Raw genomic sequence first — 22,815 nt, 5'->3', positions numbered from 1 at the left:
CCCAAAGCATAATGTTTCCACCTCCATGTTTGACGGTGGAGATGGTGTTCTTGGGGTCATAGGCAACATTCCTCCTCCTCCAAACACGTTGAGTTGAGTTGATGTCAAAGAGCTCGATTTTGGTCTCATCTGACCACAACTCTTTCACCCAGTTCTCCTCTGAATCATTCAGGTGTTCATTGGCAAAAAATCCAGAAAATGACATTGAATGATTTTTAAGTAATTCATTTGCATTTTATTGCATGACATAAGTATTTGATCACCTACCAACCAGTAAGAATTCCGGCTCTCACAGACCTGTTAGTTTTTCTTTAAGAAGCCCTCCTGTTCTCCACTCATTACCTGTATTAACTGCACCTGTTTGAACTCGTTACCTGTATAAAAGACACCTGTCCACACACTCAATCAAACAGACTCCAACCTCCCCACAATGGCCAAGACCAGAGAGCTGTGTAAGGACATCAGGGATAAAATTGTAGACCTGCACAAGGCTGGGATGGGCTACAGGACAATAGGCAAGCAGCTTGGTGAGAAGGCAACAACTGTTGGCGCAATTATTAGAAAATAGAAGAAGTTCAAGATGACGGTCAATCACCCTCGGTCTGGGGCTCCATGCAAGATCTCACCTCGTGGGGCATCAATGATCATGAGGAAGGTAAGGGATCAGCCCAGAACTACACGGCAGGACCTGGTCAATGACCTGAAGAGAGCTGGGACCGCAGTCTCAAAGACAACCATTAGTAACACACTACGCCGTCATGGATTAAAATCCTGCAGCGCACGCAAGGTCCCCCTGCTCAAGCCAGCTCATGTCCAGGCCCGTCTGAAGTTTGCCAATGACCATCTGGATGATCCAGAGGAGGAATGGGAGAAGGTCATGTGGTCTGATGAGACAAAAATAGAGCTTTTTGGTCTAAACTCCACTCCCCGTGTTTGGAGGAAGAAGAAGGATGAGTACAACCCCAAGAACACCATCCCAACCGTGAAGCATGGAGATGGAAACATCATTCTTTGGGGATGCTTTTCTGCAAAGGGGACAGGACGACTGCACCGTATTGAGGGGAGGATGGATGGGGCCATGTATCGCGAGATCTTGGCCAACAACCTCCTTCCCTCAGTAAGAGCATTGAAGATGGGTCGTGGCTGGGTCTTCCAGCATGACAATGACCCAAAACACACAGCCAGGGCAACTAAGGAGTGGCTCCGTAAGAAGCATCTCAAGGTCCTGGAGTGGCCTAGCCAGTCTCTAGACCTGAACCCAATAGAACATCTTTGGAGGGAGCTGAAAGTCCGTATTGCCCAGCGACAGCCCCGAAACCTGAAGGATCTGGAGAAGGTCTGTATGGAGGAGTGGGCCAAAATCCCTGCTGCAGTGTTTGCAAACCTGGTCAAGACCTACAGGAAACGTATGATCTCTGTAATTGCAAACAAAGGTTTCTGTACCAAATATTAAGATCTGCTTTTCTGATGTATCAAATACTTATGTCATGCAATAAAATGCAAATTAATTACTTAAAAATCATACAATGTGATTTTCTGGATTTTTGTTTTAGATTCCGTCTCTCACAGTTGAAGTGTACCTATGATAAAAATTACAGACCTCTACATGCTTTGTAAGTAGGAAAACCTGCAAAATCGGCAATGTATCAAATACTTGTTCTCCCCACTGTGTGTGTGTGTGTATGTATGTATGTGTGTATGTATATATATATATATATATATATATATATATATATATATATATATATATATACACACACACACACAGTGCCTTCGGAAAGTATTCAGATCCCTTGACTTTTACCACATTTTGTTATGTTACAGCCTTATTCTAAAATTGATTAAATAAATACATTTTTGCAAATGTATTAAAAATAAAAAGCATACCTTATTTACATAAGTATTCAGACCCTTTGTTATGAGTCTCGAAATTGAGCTCCGGTACATCCTGTTTCCATTGATCATCCTTGATGTTTCTACAAGTTGGAATCCAGCTGTGGTAAATTCAATTGATTGGACATGATTTGTAAAGGCACACACCTGTCTATATAAGGTCCCACAGTTGACAATGCATGTCAGAGCAAAAACCAAGCCTTGAGGTCGAAGGAATTGTTCCGTAGAGCTCCGAGACAGGATTGTGTCGAGGCACAGATCTGGGGAAGGGTCCCAAAAAATGTCTGCAGCCTTGAAGGTCCCCAAGAACACAGTGGCCTCCATCATTCTTAAATGGAAGAAGTTTGGAACCACCAAGACTCTTCCTAGAGCTGGCCAAACTGAGCAATCTGGGGAGAAGGGCCTTGTTCAGGGAGGTGACCAAGAACCCTATGGTCACTCTGACAGAGCTCCAGAGTTCCTCTGTGGAGATGGGAGAACCTTCCAGAAGGACAACCATCTCTGCAGCACGCCACCAATCAGGCCTTTATGGTAAAAGGCACATGACAAGCGTCACGTCTGGAGGAAACCTGGCACCATCCCTACGGTGAAGCATGATGGTGGCAGCATCATGCTGTGGTGATGTTTTTCAGCGGCAGGAACTGGGAGACTTGTCCGGATCAAGGGAAAGATGAAAGGAGCAAAGTACAGAGAGATCCTTGATGAAAACCTGCTCCAGAGAGCTCAGGACCTCAGACTGGGGCGAAGGTTCACCTTCCAACAGTACAACAACCCTAAGCACACAGCCAAGACAATGCAGTAGTGGCTTCGGGACAAGTTTCTGAATATCGTTGAGTGGCCCAGCCAGAGCCCGGACTTGAAACCGATCGAACATCTCTGGAGAGACCTGAAAATAGCTGTGCAGCGACACTCCCCTTCCAACCTGACAGAGCTTGAGAGGATCTGCAGAGAAGAATGGGAGAAACTCCCCAAATACAAGTGTGCCAAGCTTGTAGCGTCATACCGAAGAGGACTTGAGGCCGTAATCGCTGCCAAAGATGCTTCAACAAAGTACTGATTAAAGGGTCTGAATACTTATGTAAATGTAATATTTCAGTTTTTTTATTTTTAATACCTTTTGTTTTTGCTTTGTCATTATGGGGTATTGTGTGTTGAGTTGATGAGGGGGAGAAAAAAAAATGTAATTCATTTTAGAATAAGGCTGTAACGTAACAAAATGTGGAAAAAGTCAAGGGGTCTGAATACCCTCCAAATGCTCTCTCTTTTTTTTTGTTGGGGGGGTACAAATTCAATATACTTTAAGATGACAAGGAGCGTCTCAAATTCCTAAAACGATAGATGGATGACTATTTTTTTGCTCATTTTGACAGCATGCAAATATGACCCATTTTCATTGCAGCCTCGTTGAAGACCGAATGCGGCCCCCGTGCAAAATGAGTTCTACTCCCCTGCACTGTATACACATTCAATCACACTACACTGACACAAAACCCACACACATTCACATATACTACATACACGCATACCGACACAACATACACACACACACACTTTTACACATCATATGCTGCTGCTTCTCTTATTTTTACTACTCTTACTTTTTTACTCTTATTATATATCCTGTTGCCTAGTCGCGTTATAATTTTGTTCAGTATAGCTACCTCAAATACGTCGTACCCCTGCACAGTGATCTGGTACTGGTACTCCTTGTATATAGCTCCATTCTTGTGCATTTTAATCCTCTTGTGTTACTATTTTACTATTTTAATTTTTTATCATACTGAACAAAAATATAAACGCAACATGTAAAGTGTTGGTCCCATGTTTCATGAGCTGAAATAAAAGATCCCAGAATTTTTCCATACGCACAAAAAGGTTATTTCTCTCCAATTTTGTTTACATCCCTGTTATTGAGCATTTCTCCTTTGCCAAGATAATATATCCACCTGACCGGTATGGCATATCAAGAAGCTGATTAAACATCATGATCATTACACAGGTGCACCTTGTGCTGGGGACAATAAATAGCCACTCTAAAATGTACAGTTTTGTCACGCAACACAATGCCACAGATGTCTCAAGCTGTTGCCAGAGAATTGAATATTAATTTCTCTATCATAAGCTGCCTCCAACATCGTTCTAGAGAATTTGGCAATACTTCCAACCTGCCTCAAAACCGCAGAACATTTGTAACCACGCCAGCCCAGGACCACCACATCCGGCTTCTTCACCTGCGGGATTGTCTGAGACCAGCCACCTGGACAGCTGATGAAACTGAGGAGCATTTCTCTCTGTAATAAAGCCCTTTTTGTGGGGAAAAACTCATTCTGATTGGCTGGGCCTGGCTCCCCAGTGGGTGGGCCTATGCCCTCCCAGGCCCACCCATGGCTGCTCCCCTGCCCAGTCATGTGAAATCCATAGATTAGGGTCTAATGAATGTATTTAAATGGACTGATTTCCTTATATGAACTGTAATTGTTGATTGTTGCGTCTATTTTTGTTCAGTATATAATTTAACTGCATCATTGGGAAGGGCTTCACTGTAAAGTCTACACCTGTTGTATTCAGAGCTTTGATGTGATTAGACTTGCCTGGCCTTGCCACGAGGCATCGCTAACAGTAGGGTAGCAAGCGTGAAAGTGTGGAGAGACGGGCTCTCTTCTGAGGTGAGGAGACGGGAGGTGTGTTGGGGCTGGGAATTGCCAGGGACCTCACGATACGATATGTATTGTGATTCTCACAATTCAATATGTATTGTGATTTGATGTTCCAAACATATTGCTCACTAGACGAGAGAGCATGATAATTTTAGTTTTGATCAGTCATGGAAATAAAAGTGGAAGAAAACACGTTGGCTCACTTTAAAAAGATGGCGAACAAGCTATAGGATGAAAAGCACTGGATTTTTGGTGCAGGTACAGCCGACTAGCGGCGCTAACGCTACCTAGCAACAAAAAATGTAAACATTTTTATTTTATTTATTTTAGCGATACTTGGAGTCAAAGTATCTTTCAAAATAATATTGCAATATGAAGCGATCTATTTTTTTCTCCCCCATTACTACTCAAGATACGATATTATCATGATACGATATGTATTGCGATTCTCAGGATTCTATATGTATTGTGAATCGATATTGCAATTTGATGGTCCAAACATATTGCTCACTGTCTGCTGCAGAGAGACGAGAGCATGAGCATTTTTGTGTGGATCAGTCATGGAAATAAAAGTGCTGAAAGCATGTTGGCTCACTATTTAAAAAGATGGAGAACAAGCTATAGGATGAAAAATACAGTAGTGTTAGCGCAGGTACGGTTTTGACTAGATGGGATTCAGCTTTTGTCAGATTTGACTTTTGGTAACAGGTATGCAGAATTTACACTACAGGTTAGGAGAATTAACGTAGGAGGTTAGGAAAAGGCTTAGGGTTAGCCTCGTCACGAACCAGGCTTCCCTAAAATGGGAAGCCTGAGGAAGTCCATGGTACAAAGATGGCTAAATCAGTGACGCCTCGCAACCTGTCAAAAAAATGCCTTGCTTGGGGGGAGCTCCAATAGTACTAACTAGATTAGTGTCGTAGGTGCAACAGTACCTGATGGCCAGGAAATCGCAGCTTAAAACCCAATCTAAATATGTTGATGTATGTTAATACAAAATTCTCCAGACCTCCAAGGGAGGTGTGACAACGACATGATTTTGGAGGTATGGCAACGCGCAGAATGCCCAAAAATGTAACTTTTGACGTTAATTTGACAAAAGTTATATCCCTTCTAGCCATGACCCGCAGGTACAGCTGACCTAGTATTTGTTTAAAAAACAAATCGGTACTTGTAGTCAAAGTATCAAAATAATATTGCGATATGAAACGATATATTCCCCCATCACTCCTCATGATGCGATACTTAGGTGCCAATACGATATGTATTACGATTCTCACGATTCGAAATGTATTGTGATTTTGATGTTTCAAACATATTGCTCACTATATGTCTGCTACAGAGCGACGAGCGAGCAGGAACCATTTTTTTATGATCAGTCATTGAAATAAGTACTGAAAACATGTTGGCTCACTATTTAACCATTTATAACCCATAGCGGCCGTCAACGGCATTTCTTTAAATTAATATAGCGTCCGCGAACGGCCTTGGTTTTCTTACAATAATATCTGTCAAATATCGCAAAATTCACTTGCTAACAACCTGTTGTTGTATTTACGTGGCTGTTGTCATCAACCAGAAATCAGAAACGGGGTATGTAAAAAAAATCACAATTACTAAAAACATCCCTTTTCACTGTGGAAAACTCAGGCTGTATCTATGTTGGTTGGTGATACGGATTTGGACACGTCTTTGCACTTTGAAAGAGATGATGAGGTGTGTGAAATAGCTAAGTAAACAGCAGATATGTTTGGTGTTGATGTTTGATGCTGTGAAACTTGGGGAATAGCTCTCAGATTAGCAAATCCTGTCATGATCACTTGGTTGGTACAGGCGAGCACATCAGCGGTGGTGCAGGAGCTCGAATGATTGCTCTCATGGAAATAGTTGCAGTGTATAGCGGTATATCGTCAGCTAACTAATTGGTTGTTTTGTTTCTACCGATGTAATTCATATTGTCAAGTTGCGTCAATTCAAATCTGGTATAGGAACAAAAAGAGGTCAATACACGTCTTCTAAAATAGACTAGTATTTTAATTAATGCAAACACTTGAATGGTAAATATGATGTTCGTATATACGGGCCCACTGAAAAACCACGCAGGGCAGTCAGAGAACTGAGCTTTTGTTATAAGTTCTTATTTAAATACTCTGACAGAGATAGTTCCCACTCCCTGCTGGGCCTGTCAGAGTAGAGGCTGGGTGTGGTTTAAACTTACTCAACCTATCGATGGCGCACAGGCTGGTCCCAGCCCCTTGGCGCTTCACTGTTGCCGGGCATTAGTTTTTATCTTTACAACTTGTCTCGAGTCAGCAACCTCAGACATAGTTTGTTCTTCTTTGTAGCAGAACACATGTCCTTGAGCGGTTTAACAGAGGCAGTGTGTGTGTGAATCACAAGTCTGTCTCAGCCTACCCCCTAACGGTTCCTCACATTAATCACAGCTTGTTATGTTAAACAATCTATATCAGTACAGCACAAACCTATTATGTTTAATCATTAATGTATTCTTTCTAAGCTAGGCATCACATCTAGTTATAAGAAAATAGAACCCCACAATATGGAAACGGCCCAAGTTGCTTGCTATAGCTAGCTAGCTAGCTAGCTAGCTAGTCTGTCAGGCAAGAAAAGTTGTGTGTTGGTAAAATTGGGCTCCGCTTGCGAAGCATCAACCTCAGATGTCACTTTCACTAGCTAGCCACAGTCAAACGGCTAACTAGCCACCGAAATGGAAATTAGAGTAATTTGCGTGTATCTGTTGGGCTTAGGTCATGGTTTGGCATGTTTTGCTAGGTACAGATATTCATAGGCTACATATTGCCTCGTTTTCCTATTATTTGACAGTTTAGCTGTCGTGTTAGGGTAGATGCACGCGCAGTGGAGCTCATATGAAACTGAGTTGCGGTGTTATTTATTTACATAGCCAGCTAACAAGTTGCTTGTTTTGTCCTGTTTCTACCGATGCAATTAATTTGGAAACTGTCCCAGCTTCGTAACTAATCAACTAACATTGGCGAACTCTGTAGTTAGTCTGTCAGGCAAGAAAATGAGAATTGGAGGCAACATTGTGCTTCGCTCGTGATGCTGTCACTTGATCGTCTCCCTCCCTACAAAGACAACCAGCTAACTATGCCCATCAAATTAGATGAAGAATTATTCTAAACCTGTTTGGCTATATTGCACAGTGTCATCTTTAATCTTTTACTTTCAAAAACCAAAATAAATAAACAATAATGGATGTGTTGAATCTGTATACCGTTGTGCCACATACTTTGACTTCTTACCATCTATGAAAAGTAATCTGACCTTGGGTCTTGAAGTGTGTGTACCCTACATAGCCTTTTATGGTTATAATCTGACCCATCTATTCATGAATGTATTTTTGTGTACTCTATCCTGTCTGCTTATCCATCAGTCTGGCATACATATGTATACCATGAACTGAGAAACAATCTGGTCACTAAGGGCTTCATAAAATCATTTTGATTGATTGAAAGTGCTGTATAGCATTATGATGATACTGTTTACTGTGTATCGGTGGGTGGGTGGAATTGGAGGCATGTAACTATCACAATTTATTATGGAAACCCCTAAGAAGTGATTATTAGGAAGAGTGTATGTGTATGGTTGAGAAAAAGAGAGTAAGGAAGAGAGTGTGAGAGGGAGAGAGATGATGTTCCTGACCGCAATTGTATCCTATTTGTTGCTCTGCTCCTCTCTCTCCCTCTGTTAGTCGGTTCCTCAAGGTCAGTGAAAGCGAGGGAAGTGATGTGGAGAGTCAGGGCTCAGCAGCAGAAGGCGGGGAGGAAGAGGAGTTTAGAGATGATAGGAGGGATAGAGATGTGGAGGGAAGAAGAACATGGAGAGGAGGAGGAAGCAGAAGGAGAGCACAGCCGAGAGGGGAGCCTACGTTTCCATGGAGTGCATCTGCCCCAAGTCCCACCATTCACACTTGTACCACATAGTCTGGGCCTAAAGTTGACAGTGGCATGGGGATTTGGAGTCGTTTTTAAAAGTGGTACGAGTATGTTTTTTATTTCTTCAGATCTGGTGTTTAACACCAAGCTGTCCGCCACAACATCCAGTTTACTCAATTGTTGTCAAAGTAGGCTACTATTTCTACATTTTGTCAGACCTAGTCTGTACTAAGTTTTATTGAGAGGTTATCTACATTTTGAAATAGTCTCTGAATAGTTTGCATTTTTACATTACAGAAGTAAATAGTCTACTTTTGAATATTGTCCGTGGGTCACATTTAGGATTTTTAAAATATTTATATGTAAATAATATTTAAAAGTATAATATATTATACTTGGTACATTGAGTGAGTAATTTAGTCAAATTTACTAGAATTTAAATACTCTAGGGTTTTTTGTTAGTGTCTTTATGCAATTGATGACAATGAGTTTTTCTTATTGACATGAATGTGGTGTCATTAAAGAAGAGGTTGTGCTCTTTAAAAATAAGGTAACGTGTAATTGTTATTTGTTCTTTGTTTATGAGCTGTGTCTGTTTGAAATGTGTGAGAAAATTAGCTTTATCTTGAAAATTCTCAGTAATCTACAGCAGCATTCTAACATTTTTATTGGGGTCGAAAGGGTTAAAAAGATTGAAAACAAGCTATAGGATGAAAAATACAGGAGTTGTGGCGCAGGTCCAACTAGCTAACGCTACCTAGCAAAAAAAATATATATCTCGATACTTGGCGTCAAAGTATCTATATAATATTGCGATATGAAACTGTATTTATCACTAGTGTGTTTGTGTACTGTTCGGTTCAATTATAAAAAAATAATCAGGGAGCTTGAGGTCTTGCTCCACGCTTCAGTTTACAGACAGACCAGGACTTCCATCCCTCATACTGGCTGTGGCTCTGCCTGGTGTGTATGTTCCAAGGATTATCAACTGAAATTATAAAGGCACAATATTTACGATACAATTCTAATTTGTTTTTCAAGCAATTGCCCTACAATCACTTTTGGTATAAAGCAGTGTTCTGGGGTTAAGGAACCCTTCTAAAAGACAGAGCAAGAGGAGAGCTATTTTTTAAATGTATTTTTGTAAAGTACCTGGGTTTGACCACATCAGTGAGGTGATGTGTAGTCCAGCTCGTCGAGGTGGCCAGGGCTCCATTGTGGATGCAGTCAGGCCATTGAAAGCACATACATTAACTTAAGTTAAACTGAATAGCAAGGGGATACAGAGGAGCCAATGTAGACAGAAGAGACGTATTCAGCTCACATGTAAGTATCATGTGTGGATGCACTTATTGGGATCAGAGTTTTCTGATCAGCATATTCAGATTTAAGTAAGACATTTAGACAATGCATAGCCTAATCATACCTGTAGACGGCTGTTTGTCAATTGATATACTGACATGAATGTCTTCTTGCAGACAGTCAGTCTCTGGCCTCCCGGTTTTAAGGTGTATTGAAAGCTGCCTTCTCCGCTTCACTTTGTGGTGGATTGTAAACACACACAGGTTTGCAACAGTTCTCCAGGTTTGCAACGTTGTATCATATCAGTCAGTCAGTGAAATGTCTGATCCTTCTGACTCTCCCCACTGTCTCCTATTGTTGTTATTATTATTGTTATTATAATCCCCCTGCTCATTCCTGGGCTTAGACCACACAGATACACACACACACACACACACACATTCTCCAGGTTTGCAACATTGTATCATTGCTGCCTGACCAGGACCTCAGTCCCTGTGTCTGTCAAACACCACGTTACACCAAGAGCCTTGACAGTTTTGAGGATCTCATCAGGGCACCATCCCACTTTTGACAGTCACAAAGACCCGGATTCATGTTCTAGTCAGGCACTAATACTGTATCTCATTAAGCTACAAAAATAAACTGATGCCTGTATAATTCTCTATACCCACCTTACTGAATGTATAAAGTAGCTCTACATGTCCCTAACTAGCCTAGCATAAATAATATAATAAGAAGAAAGAAAAATAAGCTAAAACAATAACATCTATACAGGTCCATTAACCCATAACTAACAGTAACAGTGATGATAGACAAACTGCTTGAATATCCTTGTCTAGCTTACACTACATGAGTAATGGTCACACACGCTTTAGACCAGCACAGCAGGATTGCAACTTCTACTAGTGTATTATCTGCTTCAACTTTCAATGAGTGTACAATAATATGGCTATTCAGTCATTTTGGGTCTCACCTGCTCCAAGCCTGAGCGAATCAAAGCTTGCTGCTTCTCGTATGGGACTGTGTAGAATCCGCTGAAAATCTGCAGCTTGCGTTCCTCCAACTTTCCACAATTCCTTCTGCATGTAACAGTATAGGCACACACCCTTCCCTAATGCAGGAAACAGTGTAACATTACCGATTTAGCCATGAATCATCAGGTGGATAGATGAATGTAAATGATACATTTCTCCTGACTAATCTAGCAACCACTTTCTTGGATAGCCTATTAGTTGATATGTTTCGCTATAGCGAGTTACACAAGTGAGCCAACACAGAAAAACATAATGTCGTTAGCTAGCTAGGTTGATATACAGTTCTTCCACGTACTTTGCAACTCTGCCTAGGTCAGCATCCCGGAGCCGCCTCTTCACTGTTGACGTTGAGACTGGTGTTTTGTGGGTACTATTTAATGAAGCTGCCAGTTGAGGACCTGTGAGGTGCCTGTTTCTCAAACTAGACACTCTAATGTATTTGTCCTCTTGCTCAATTTCTAAGTGACTCCAAACTTTTGAACGGTAGTGTATATGCAGTTAAGTCTGGCCTGTGTGTTAATCGCCAGTTTGTTTGAGTGGGAGTCGTCTTGGTGTGTGAACAGCCATGAGAGGAAGGAACATGTGTGTCACAGATGTTGAGAAAGGCTGCAAGGGCAAGTCGGTTTTCCACACGCGTGTTTGTCTAAGTCGATCAATGTGCTGAGAGTAAAACATTTTAAGGGCAAACCAGGGAGGGATCAGAGACCGGAAGAGGGGGAGGAGGTAGAACCTCAGGGTTCTGTCTTGTGGGATTTTGGCACTCTTCTTTCCTCCTTCTGTCACTCTCCCTACCCCTTTCTCCCCCTTCACCGTTTCTCAACAGCCTCCCTCTGTCCTATTTCTCTCTCTCCACCCTCTGGCTGTCTGGCTGCCTCTCCACCCATCCTCATCCTTAGCGGAGGGACGTCAGTGGTGTGTTGGCCACACCGTGGCAGGGATGGTCCACCCTCTAACCTGTTATTAAGTGCGTGTGTGTGCCTGTCCCTCCCTGCTGTCACACTGTAATTTAGCTCTGAAATAGCCCAGTTGAGAAAGATGAAAAGGGTGTGTGCAGTGCATTGTGGGATAGTCGAAGAGTTTATAAGATTGAGGCTTTCTACTGACTGAACACTGCCTGCCTGTTTGTCTCTCTCTCTCTCCCCCCTCTCTCTGACTCAGACTAGGGATGGATGGACGTTTTAAATAATTCCACTATTCCAATAGTATCATGAAATGTTTTCGGATATCGGGATATTTTTTTGGCACTGTTTTTAACCTGAGCACTGCTGTGCAAGGGAGAGACCCTGCCACCCTATTGCTGGAGCAGGGGGTGGGGTTGGTGTGTGGGAGCTGGGAGCGGAGCGGACGGGAGGAAGAGATAGATGCAGTAGCCAACTCCGCTACAGCCAAGACTAGCTAACTTGTAGCAGCCACAATGTTATTTATCATCCCATATAACAGTGCCTGTCTTGACTGGCGTAGCCTAGAGAAGCTAGCTAGCTACCTAGGCTAATTGCAGGCTACACGCTGCGGGGTCTCCCCAACCTCATTCAGAGATTGTTAAACAACATCCTACCTGTTGGTTGCTTGTTGTAGCATACTCCTTCTCATTTAACTCGGCTTACTTTAATTCCATAATTCCATCTTGAATTGCGTTGAACTCACCTCACTTCCTACACATTGAGCCTTTGACTATAGTGCTGCTTTGATTGGCCGACAAAAACAACAAGCTACAGACAGGTGTGAAGGCTGTCATTTTATGGGGTGCATGTCATAAAAACTACATTCAAAAGTTTTTTTTTATTAAATGAAGAATTTGTAATGTCATGGTATATCCTTGTAAGTAACAATGTCACATGGATATTTTTCATTGTTAAAGTAGACCTATCATTTTTTTTATTCTCCAAAAATGAATACTCACAAGTAATCTAATACTAACGTCCGTTCAGATATTCGAATATGTCCATCCCTAATTCAGACTCTAATACCATATTTGTGACCGAGGTAAAGGCTTTAACTAAAGCCCTAAAGTGAAGTGTGGCACATTTCTCCTGTAAGCTGCTTAAACGCCCACACCAGTAGAAATCCACTTTTTCAAGCTGAATGACGACGGCCAGAGCTTACCCATGATGTTGCACAATGATTTAAGTCAAAAAGTCATCGTTTTAGTCAAAGTATGATACATTTGTGCTTGAAGTGACAAATCCGTGTGAATGCGGTGGATTTTCCTATGATATGACGTACAAATAATTTTCAGCCTACGTTTTATTTCAGGGCTGGGTTTTATTTGAACGTTACCACCCACCAGCATGGCATTGTTTATTAATCAGAAACAGCTACAAAGTTATTCCTCTTCACGACTGAGGTGAGCCAAACAGCCTTGTGTCCACTTGGTCGCCTGAGCTAATGGCGCAAATAACTTTAACTATGTTTTCGCACCTACACTATTTTTATCAGAAAATTATCATAAACCATTTGATAATTTGAAAATGTTCACCTTTTGCTTTTAACTAGTCTGTATAAAAAAAAAAATATATATATATATACATTGCGCTCCAAAAGCATTGGGACAGTGACAATTTTGTTGTTTTGGCTCTGTACTTCAGCACTTTGGATTTGAAATTATACAATGACTTTGAGGTTAAAGTGCAGACTGTCAGCTTTAATTTGAGGGTATTTACATTCATATCGGGTGAACCGTTTAGAAATTACAGCATTATTTGTGCATAGTCCCCTCCATTTTAGGGAACCAAAAGTATTGGGGCAAATTCACTTATGTGTATTAAAGTAGTCAAAATGTAGTATTTTGTCCCATATTCCTAGCACGCAATGATTACATCAAACTTGTGACGCTACAAACTTGTTGGATGCATTTGCATGTCTGGGTGGTATGGTATTTGTGCGTCTAACTTGCTCACTCATCATTATTCAGGACTATCCGTAATCATGGTAGCATCCACATTTAGAAACTGTTTAGAAACGTATTCTATTCTTATTTACAAGAATAGTGACTCCAAAATGACAGTACATGATTTACTATTAATTTCTATTCGGCACAAAATAGTCTGAAAAACAAACAGCAAAATTAATGCATCCAACAAGTAATTTGTCATTGTCATTTGCCACGTGTATGGTCATGAGCAAAGTCATTGTAGCCTATCATTTCACTTCCCCTGTGAGAACCTTGAGCACGGGCTGACTTGGCTTTGCTGTACTGCAGCCGAAGCCTGCCAGCAGCTTACCTACCATAGGTTGCACCATGTCCATTACAATGTAGAAAAACTCATATCAAACATCTTTCAATAGTTATCTATATTACCGGAACTTCATCTTATTCTTTCTAACTATTTTGTTATGGCAGATTCGTGGCCGCAATTGATGGAAGATGCCAAATCTTTTGGAGATGGCGAAGTCAAAGATAGGCCAGTGATTTCCATCTGTGGCGACGTTTTCACCTAAATCAATGATTATGACAAATCCAGCTCCAGAACCAACTCACACACCTGAGATCGCTCGCACACACACACATTTGCACATTCTCACACTTTAGCACATTCTCTCTTTCACTGTCTCTTTCACACACACGCTCACCTCTAGGCCAAGGGTAAATGTTTGACTTCCTGGTTGACTCTGTGTAACACCACACCAGGTGTCCCACTGTAATTGTTTTGACTTGTCTCTGTAATGTAGGCTGAGATTATGGTTCTTTAATACACTGGAAACAAATCTGATCACTCCACCTAGGCCTTATCAGCTTTATGGTTCGATTCAAACTTATCAGCCACTTAACCTGCTATTGAACCTCAGACCTTGTTTACTAGCCTCTCTCTTTCTGTGGCCTTTCCTTACTCTGTAAGGGTTTACTGTGTGTGGAGTAGACAGGTCTATTCAATACTGCCCGATGGTACAGGTCTAAAATGGTGGTGACATTCTTATGCAATCTTTTATTGTTAGTCAGGTCATTTCATGTGGTTGCTCAGCTGGCCTGCCACGTGCCATGTATTGTCATGGATTGTGTTACCCAAATGGTTTGTTGAACACATTTTGCTGTAATATTTGGTCTAATTCCTATTTGGTCGAGGAGAATGGGTCGTCGTAATCCGCGACTGTCTAGCGATCCAAAAGTTGCGAGTTCGTGTCGGGGACAACTGTAGCATTTTAGTTAACCCTTATTCTAAACTTAACCCAATTCAGCTAACCTGCTATGTAAATTTCCCTGACATTTGTCATTTTAGTTCCCCTTACCTTTTTACGTAAATGAACATAACCTTAGTCGTTAGTTCCCCTAACCACCAACGTAAAGTCTCCCCATAATCCTCCTTTGTTATGGCGCAACAAGCAACCTGGTCTCAGAGAAAGACGAATAACACAATACATCCTCCAAGATGTATCATAAGTTACATCATCCAATTCGTATGCTATTGTATGACCGGGTAAGATTTATGATACAATACGTCCTATAATTCGTATGATAATGTATATCAGCTATTCCATTCATAATGTGACCTAACATTATATATCATGCTAAATGGAGTGTCACGGATTTACAAACAGAATAATGATTACCCTGTTGACTTGGTGGCTCACAAAACTGGATTGGGTCACTGTGCTGAACAGTTTGGGATTCATTCAGTCATAGTGCCTTATTCATTGCGTAATAGCTCATCCTGGCCCGCCTCCTTTCTGAGGTCCCCTCCCAAAGTGTGTGTGTGTGTGTGTGTGTGTGTGTGTGCCCTGTCCCTTCCCATCCCCTCCCGTCCCCTTCGTTAGGATCCTGAAAGTGACCACTCAAGTGGAAGACTTCTCCTTTGTCCCCATAGGACCAAGTTAGCCTAGAGAACCACTCCATGTTTACAGTATGTCACAGAACAGGAAACCAGAACTGTGAATGACCAGGACCGCTGGGTACAAAGTGACCGCAGTGACCTCGCTGACTGCCGTGGACCGCACATCACGATTCAACCGCCGTGATCGACACTGTCAGTTCACATTGTGGCCTGGTTCCGTAGCTGCACGGTTGCCATGGCGTTTCCGTGCAGGGCTGTCACGTACCAGGAAGATGGTCAGGCATACAGGACGCCAACTAACGAGGTCGCCCCTCAGAGCCCAGAGATCAGTTTGAATTGATATGGTGGAACTCCAAACAGATGTAGGTGGGAAGCTTTTTTTTTACTCTTTCCACTCTCAGCGTTGGTTTTTCTTTTTACATCCATCCATATCAATAGTGTATTATGTGTTACATCACCAGTGCATGGCCGGCTCTGTCCCATTCCAGCGCTTATCCCTCGGCAACAGATGGACAGAGCGGGAGGGAGGGTGAGCGCGAGAGTGGATGAAGATACTTTCTCTCTCTCTTTCTGGAGAGTTGCAGAACAGCACATGATAGGACAGTCAACTCGGTGCATGAGTGGAGAGAGCGATGGAGAGCGACTGAACAAGGGAAGGGGTGTAGATATCGCCCCTCTCTCTGTCCAGGTACTTTTCAGAGAGGACGGGACAGTCCCCCGGCTGTCCGCAGCAGGAAGAGGGAAAGGGGAGAGACATTACTTTGGACCTGTTGATCATTAAATGAGAATCTTCTTTACACCATCCTGGACTGGACTGTAAACCATTATATTATCAGGGCAGAAGAGGATGAATCAACAACAGACATTCCTACACTGTTCGAAGTTTGTGCAAAGGTTTTGGATGTGTGCATGTGTGTGTTTTGTAAAGGTTTGGGTGCATGTGTGAAGGTTGAGTGGGTTATCTGCTTGTGATCCTGCTTTTGGGTGTAGATTTAATATCTACTAGTGTCTGTAGTTACCTGGAGAGACTGAGCCAGCCTTCTCTCCTGGAGGTTTGGGTTACCTGAGCTCCACCGGCTTGGCAGCGGGACAGCAATCGCCTTTACAACAGGACAGGGTCCAAAATCTTATTGTTGTTCTGAGGAACTGTAAAGGTGGTGTGTTTGGGAGTGTTTCAAAGATGTGTGTAGTCTCGGAGTGGGAGGGTCTAGGAGAGGCACAGGGACAGAGGTGACACAGGTGAGATATAAAAGTGTGTGACCGTGTGTATCTGAGGATCACACTCACTCGCCTCTCGTCCGTCTGCGTCTGCTGACCAGAGAACAGACTTGGGGATTATCGGACAGTTGATGAGCGTTAGGGCACTGCCATTGTCCAGGGGATCAACACACACACAGAGGAGAGAAAGTGAGACTCCCTACTGGAGCCTCTCGCGCCCTCTGAGGAGCACCGGGGTTGTGTATTGTGGTGAATGCCCTAAAAGAGGAGAGGAGACTGGATATTTGTAGTCTTTTCGTCTTTGAACTTGGTACAGATTGTACAGTACAGACACTACAGGATAGAATTTTGGAACTGTTCTCGTTGTGGATACAGTTGTTGCCATCTCTCACACTCAGTCTTCAGCTCTCCAACTGATGACAACTATGCAAGGACTCGGACCACAGAAGATATGCCTGGAGCTCTTGACTGCCATTCACACCTAGACCTCAACAATAACAGCTTATAAGCGATCATAACAACCTGTGGAACTTCAACAGTTCCTGTCCCGTTCAAACAAGGGGGACCTTGTTTGGGGAGAACGGAGCGAACCAACCTGCCAGTCTCCACAGGGGGGGATCATGTACGTGCTGTGCACCCTGGTGGTACTGAGTATCCACAGCCTCTTTAAGAGCCGACAAAAGGCCTTGGAGCCCGGCGACAAAGAGGCTGGAGATGGGGCCACGTTGCCTGGGGACAAGGGCCCTCTGCTAGGGGAGGGAGGCAGGGCAAGGGACCCCAGGCCTGGAGGTCTTGGAGGGGGTGTGGGGCCCAGGGAGAGGGAGAGAGGGTTGACTGTAGCCCTCTCTCAGGAGAAGAGGCAGAGGGCTCCTGCTGTAGACAGGAAGGCTGCAGGCTGCAACTGCACAGACAAACGGAGAGGTGACGTGGAGTTGCGCTGCAGCCAGGGCAGGCTGGGATGCGGAGGAGGCAGCCTGGAGAATGTGCCGGACAGCACAAAACGATTGCAGGTAAGAGGAGGGATAGAGGGTGTTTTGAGAAAGGAGCAGAGAGGGATGGGGTGAGGGCACGCTAATGAGAACGGGAGGGAGGGGAGAGTGGTGTGCCCAGATGTGCCAACCGGTATGTTGGTAATCCCATGCCAGTCTCACAGACACAGATAAGGGCACCAATCTAATTAATCAAGTACCAATCATAAATATTGTGGTACAGAGGTACAGAAGTCCAAAGTTTAAAATTTGATTGCAGATTATGTTGAAATCCTTTTTAATGAGAAGCAGCACCATGTTGGTTTTAGTATTTTTAAGTAATTATGTGCTTGTGTGACTGAGATGGAGAGAGAATCTAAGCGCTGCTCCAGCAGTCTTAACCTTTCTGGGCTAATGAAAGAATGTGGGTGGTAGTTTATGGGTGATTAGGACAGTTCACCATTGATTACCTTGAGTTTCACGTTAGTGTTGAATGTGATGACCGTAGCCCATTCCTACCTCTCACTTGGGTGTGTATAGCCAAATAGATTTTCCTGCCATCCATCTCTCTCCTTTTCCCTCCCTCTTTCTCTCCCTCTCTCCCTTATTCTGAAAAAAATTTATCCCCCTCCTGTCTTTCTTAATTTCACCCCCCCCGCATCCTTCTTTCCCTTCTCCTTCCTCTCTAACCTACCTGTTCCATAGCACAGTTGTGATGGAGCTAGCTTTCATTATCCCACATTAGCATTGGAGGTAAAAGCCCAGTCAAATCCCCTCCTAACCTGCTGACTATATACAGTTGAAGTCGGAAGTTTACATACACTAAGGTTTTAAAACTTGTTTTTCAACCACTCCACACATTTCTTGTTAACTTTTGGCAAGTCGGTTAGGACATCTACTTCGTGCATGACACAAGTAATTTTTACAACAATTGTTTACAGACAGATTATTTCACTTATAATTCACTGTATCACAATTCCAGTGGGTCAGAAGTTTACATGCACTAAGTTGACTGCCTTTAAACAGCTTGGAAAATTCCAGAAAATGATGTCATGGCTTTAGAAGCTTCTGATAGGCTAATTGACATAGCTAATTGACATTTCAGTCAATTGGAGGTGTACCTGTGGATGTATTTCAAGGCCTACCTTCAAAAACAGTGCCTCTTTGCTTGACATCATGGGAAAATCCAAAGAAATCAGCCAAGACCTCAGAAAAACTATTGTAGACCTCCACAAGTCTGGTTCATCCTTGGGAGCAATTGCTAAAGGCCTGAAGGTACCACGTTTATCTGTACAAACAATAGTATGCCAGTATAAACACCATGGGACCACGCAGCCGTCATACCGCTCAGGAAGGAGACGCGTTCTGTCTCCTAGAGATGAACGTACTTTGGTGCGAAAAGTGCAAATCAATCCCAGAACAACAGCAAAGGACCCTGTGAAGATGCTGGAGGAAACGGGTACAAAAGTATCTATATCCACAGTAAAACAAGTCCTATATCGACATAACCTGAAAGGCCGCTCAGCAAGAAAGAAGCCACTGCTCAAAAAACGCCATAAAAATGCCAGACTACGGTTTGCAACTGCACATGGTGACAAAGATCGTACTTTCTGGAGAAATGTCCTCTTGTCTGATGAAACAAAAATAGAACTGTTTGGCCATAATGACCATCGTTATGTTTGGAGGATGAAGGGGGTCGCTTGCAAGCTGAAGAACACCATCCCAACCGTGAAGCACGGGGGGTGGCAGCATCATGCTGTGGGGGTGCTTTGCTGCAGGAGGGACTGGTGCACTTCACAAAATAGATGGCATCATGAGGAAGGAAAATTATGTGTATATATTGAAGCAATATCTGAAGACATCAGTCAGAAAGTTAAATCTTGGTCGCAAATGGGTCTTCCAAATGGACAATGACCCCAAGCATACTTCCAAAGTTGTGGCAAAATGGCTTAAGGACAAAAAGTCAAGGTATTGGAGTGGCCATCTCAAAGCCCTGACCTCAATCCTATAGAAAATGTGTGGGCAGAACTGAAAAGGCGTGTACGAGCAAGGAGGCCTACAAACCTGACTCAGTTACACCAGCTCTGTCAGGAGGAATGGGCCAAAAGTCACCCAACTTATTGTGGGAAGCTTGTGGAAGGCTACCCGAAACGTTTGACCCAAGTTAAACAATTTAAAGGCAATGCTACCAAATACTAATTGAGTGTATGTAAACTTCTGACCCACTGGGTATGTGATGAAAGAAATAAAAGCTGAAATAAATCTTTCTCTCTACTATTATTCTGACATTTAACCTTCTTAAAATAAAGTGGTGATCCTAACTGACCTAAGACAAGGAATATTTTACTAGGATTAAATGTCAGGAATTGTGAAAAACGGAGTTTAAATGTATTTGCCTAAGGTGTATGTAAACCTCCGACTTCAACTGTACGTATTGGTGGTATGAGAAATTAGTAATGGCAGTATGCGTGCTGATGCTAAAGTGGGCCAGAGTGTCCCTGCATTCCGGGGAAAAGGATTCAGATCACCGTTTATGTAACCATGTTGTTAATCAGAGGACAGCATCACTCTCTCTGCTCTGTGTGTTTGGGGTCAAGTGGGCTTTAATCCCTCACAATGCTGTAATTCTGGCTGTCGGTCCAATGACACATCATAACCTTCACCTAGGGTTGTGCGATATGGCCAAAATATAATATCACGGTATAAAAATAAAAATACATTAACGGTATGACTGTTTGAATAATAAAAGTTATACATTTGCTTTATGAGTAGTGCGTGACCCTAGGGTGGTAACACATACAGTGAGGGGAAAAAAGCATTTGATCCCCTGCTGATTTTGTACGGTTGCCCACTGACAAAGACATGATCAGTCTATAATTTTAATGGTAGGTTTATTTGAACAGTGAGAGACAGAATAATAACAAAAAAATCCAGAAAAACGCATGTCAAAAATGTTATTAATTGATTTGCATTTTAATGAGGGAAATAAGTATTTGACCCCTCTACAAAACATGACTTAGTACTTGGTGGCAAAACCCTTGTTGGCAATCACAGAGGTCAGACGTTTCTTGTAGTTGGCCACCAGGTTTCCACACATCTCAGGAGGGATTTTGTTCCACTCCTCTTTGCAGATCTTCTCCAAGTCATTAAGGTTTTGAGGCTGACGTTTGGCAACTCGAACCTTCAGCTCCCTCCACAGATTTTCTATGGGATTAAGGTCTGGAGACTGGCTAGGCCACTCCAGGACCTTAATGTGCTTCTTCTTGAGCCACTCCTTTGTTGCCTTGGCCGTGTGTTTTGGGTCACTGTCATGCTGGAATACCCATCCACGACCCATTTTCAATGCCCTGGCTGAGGGAAGGAGGTTCTCACCCAAGATTTGACGGTACATGGCCCCATCCATCGTCCCTTTGATGCAGTGAAGTTGTCCTGTCCCCTTAGCAGAAAAACACCCCCAAAGCATAATGTTTCCACCTTTGACGGTGGGGATGGTTTTCTTGGGGTCATAGGCAGCATTCCTCCTCCTCCAAACACAGCGAGATGAGTTGATGCCAAAGAGCTCGATTTTGGTCTCATCTGACCACAACACTTTCACCCAGTTCTCCTCTGAATCATTCAGATGTTCATTGGCAAACAGATGTTCACGGCCCTGTATATGTGCTTTCTTGAGCAGGGGGACCTTGCGGGCACTGCAGGATTTCAGTCCTTCACGGCGTAGTGTGTTACCAATAGTTTTCTTGGTGACTATGGTCCCAGCTGCCTTGAGATCATTGACAAGATCCTCCCGTGTAGTTCTGGGCTGATTCCTCACCGTTCTCATGATCATTGCAACTCCACGAGGTGAGATCTTGCATGGAGCCCCAGGCAGAGGGAGATTGACAGTTATTTTGTGTTTCTTCCATTTGCGAATAATCGCACCAACTGTTGTCAACTTCTCACCAAGCTGCTTGGCGATGGTCTTGTAGCCCATTCCAGCCTTGTGTAGGTCTACAATCTTGTCCCTGACATCCTTGGAGAGCTCTTTTGGTCTTGGCCATGGTGGAGAGTTTGGAATCTGATTCATTGATTGCTTCTGTGGACAGGTGTCTTTTATACAGGTAACAAGCTGAGATTAGGAGCACTCCCTTTAAGAGTGTGCTCCTAATCTCAGCTCGTTACCTGTATAAAAGACACCTGGGAGCCAGAAACCTTTCTGATTGAGAGGGGGTCAAATACTTATTTCCCACATTAAAATGCAAATCAATTTATAACATTTTTGACATGCGTTTTTCTGGATTTTTTTGTTGTTATTCTGTCTCTCACTGTTCAAATAAACCTACCATTAAAATTATAGACTATAGACTGATCATTTCTTTGTCAGTGGGCAAACGTACAAAATCAGCAGGGGATCAAATACTTTTTTCCCTCACTGTACATTCTAAGTGATTTCAATGGGTCTTTCTCCATTCTGATTGTTTTATACTGTTAAATTCAACTTCAACCCCCAAAAAGATCTACATTTCCTGCACTCATTTAAGATCCTTTCCACACTGCCACGTAGGGCTGCAAAATATGGGCAAACAATCTGATTTGACTTCCGATTTAGAGCAAAACACTTGGTTGAACTGTTGGAATCATGGAAATCGAATGATTATTCTAATTCTATAGTTAGAATATAATATAGTGGGCACTTTGAATACAGTGTTTGACAACGAATGAAAATGCCAGGGAGTAGTTATTGTGACAGGGTAGGAACCAAGGTGTTGATAATTGTTTCCTAGGGGACCCTGTAATCTTTGGCTACATTGAATGTTTTCTCTTAGCTACTTCATGTAGCTAACATCCATGCGTATTCCTCTTTGATTTAGAAGATACTGTTGCACAAACAACATGCTGATTTAGGTCTACACCATCACTGGTATTATCAGGCTGTATAGCTAATTACGTTTGCTCTGACTCAGTACATTTATTAGCTAGCTAGCTAGCCTGCCAGCCAGGTAACAAGCGATTAGCATTAGCGGCTAACACGATTTAGGCCCAACTTCCTAAGAAAAGACAAACTAGCTGTTTGCAGATGTAAG

General features: G+C 42.7%; 1 protein-coding gene across 2 annotated transcripts in view; it reads left to right on the top strand.

Moving 5' to 3' along the window:
• LOC121579081 (kinesin-like protein KIFC3) overlaps positions 1–22,815 on the top strand; it is a 64,677-nt gene that overhangs the window by 4,238 nt on the left and 37,624 nt on the right. Inside the window, exon 1 of one of the 2 annotated variants that reach the window (XM_045208666.1) lies at positions 17,633–17,797. The exons of the other annotated variant lie outside the window; for it this stretch is intronic. The gene's annotated coding sequence lies outside the window, so the exon portion shown is untranslated. Of the gene's footprint in view, positions 1–17,632; positions 17,798–22,815 lie in introns of those variants that run through there. 2 annotated transcript variants of the gene reach the window in all.

This window comes from Coregonus clupeaformis, chromosome 3, assembly GCF_020615455.1.
Source record: "Coregonus clupeaformis isolate EN_2021a chromosome 3, ASM2061545v1, whole genome shotgun sequence".
Lineage (NCBI taxonomy): Eukaryota > Metazoa > Chordata > Actinopteri > Salmoniformes > Salmonidae > Coregonus > Coregonus clupeaformis.
Note: the sequence above shows the minus strand (reverse complement) of the source record. Positions and strands in the feature narration are given on the sequence as shown.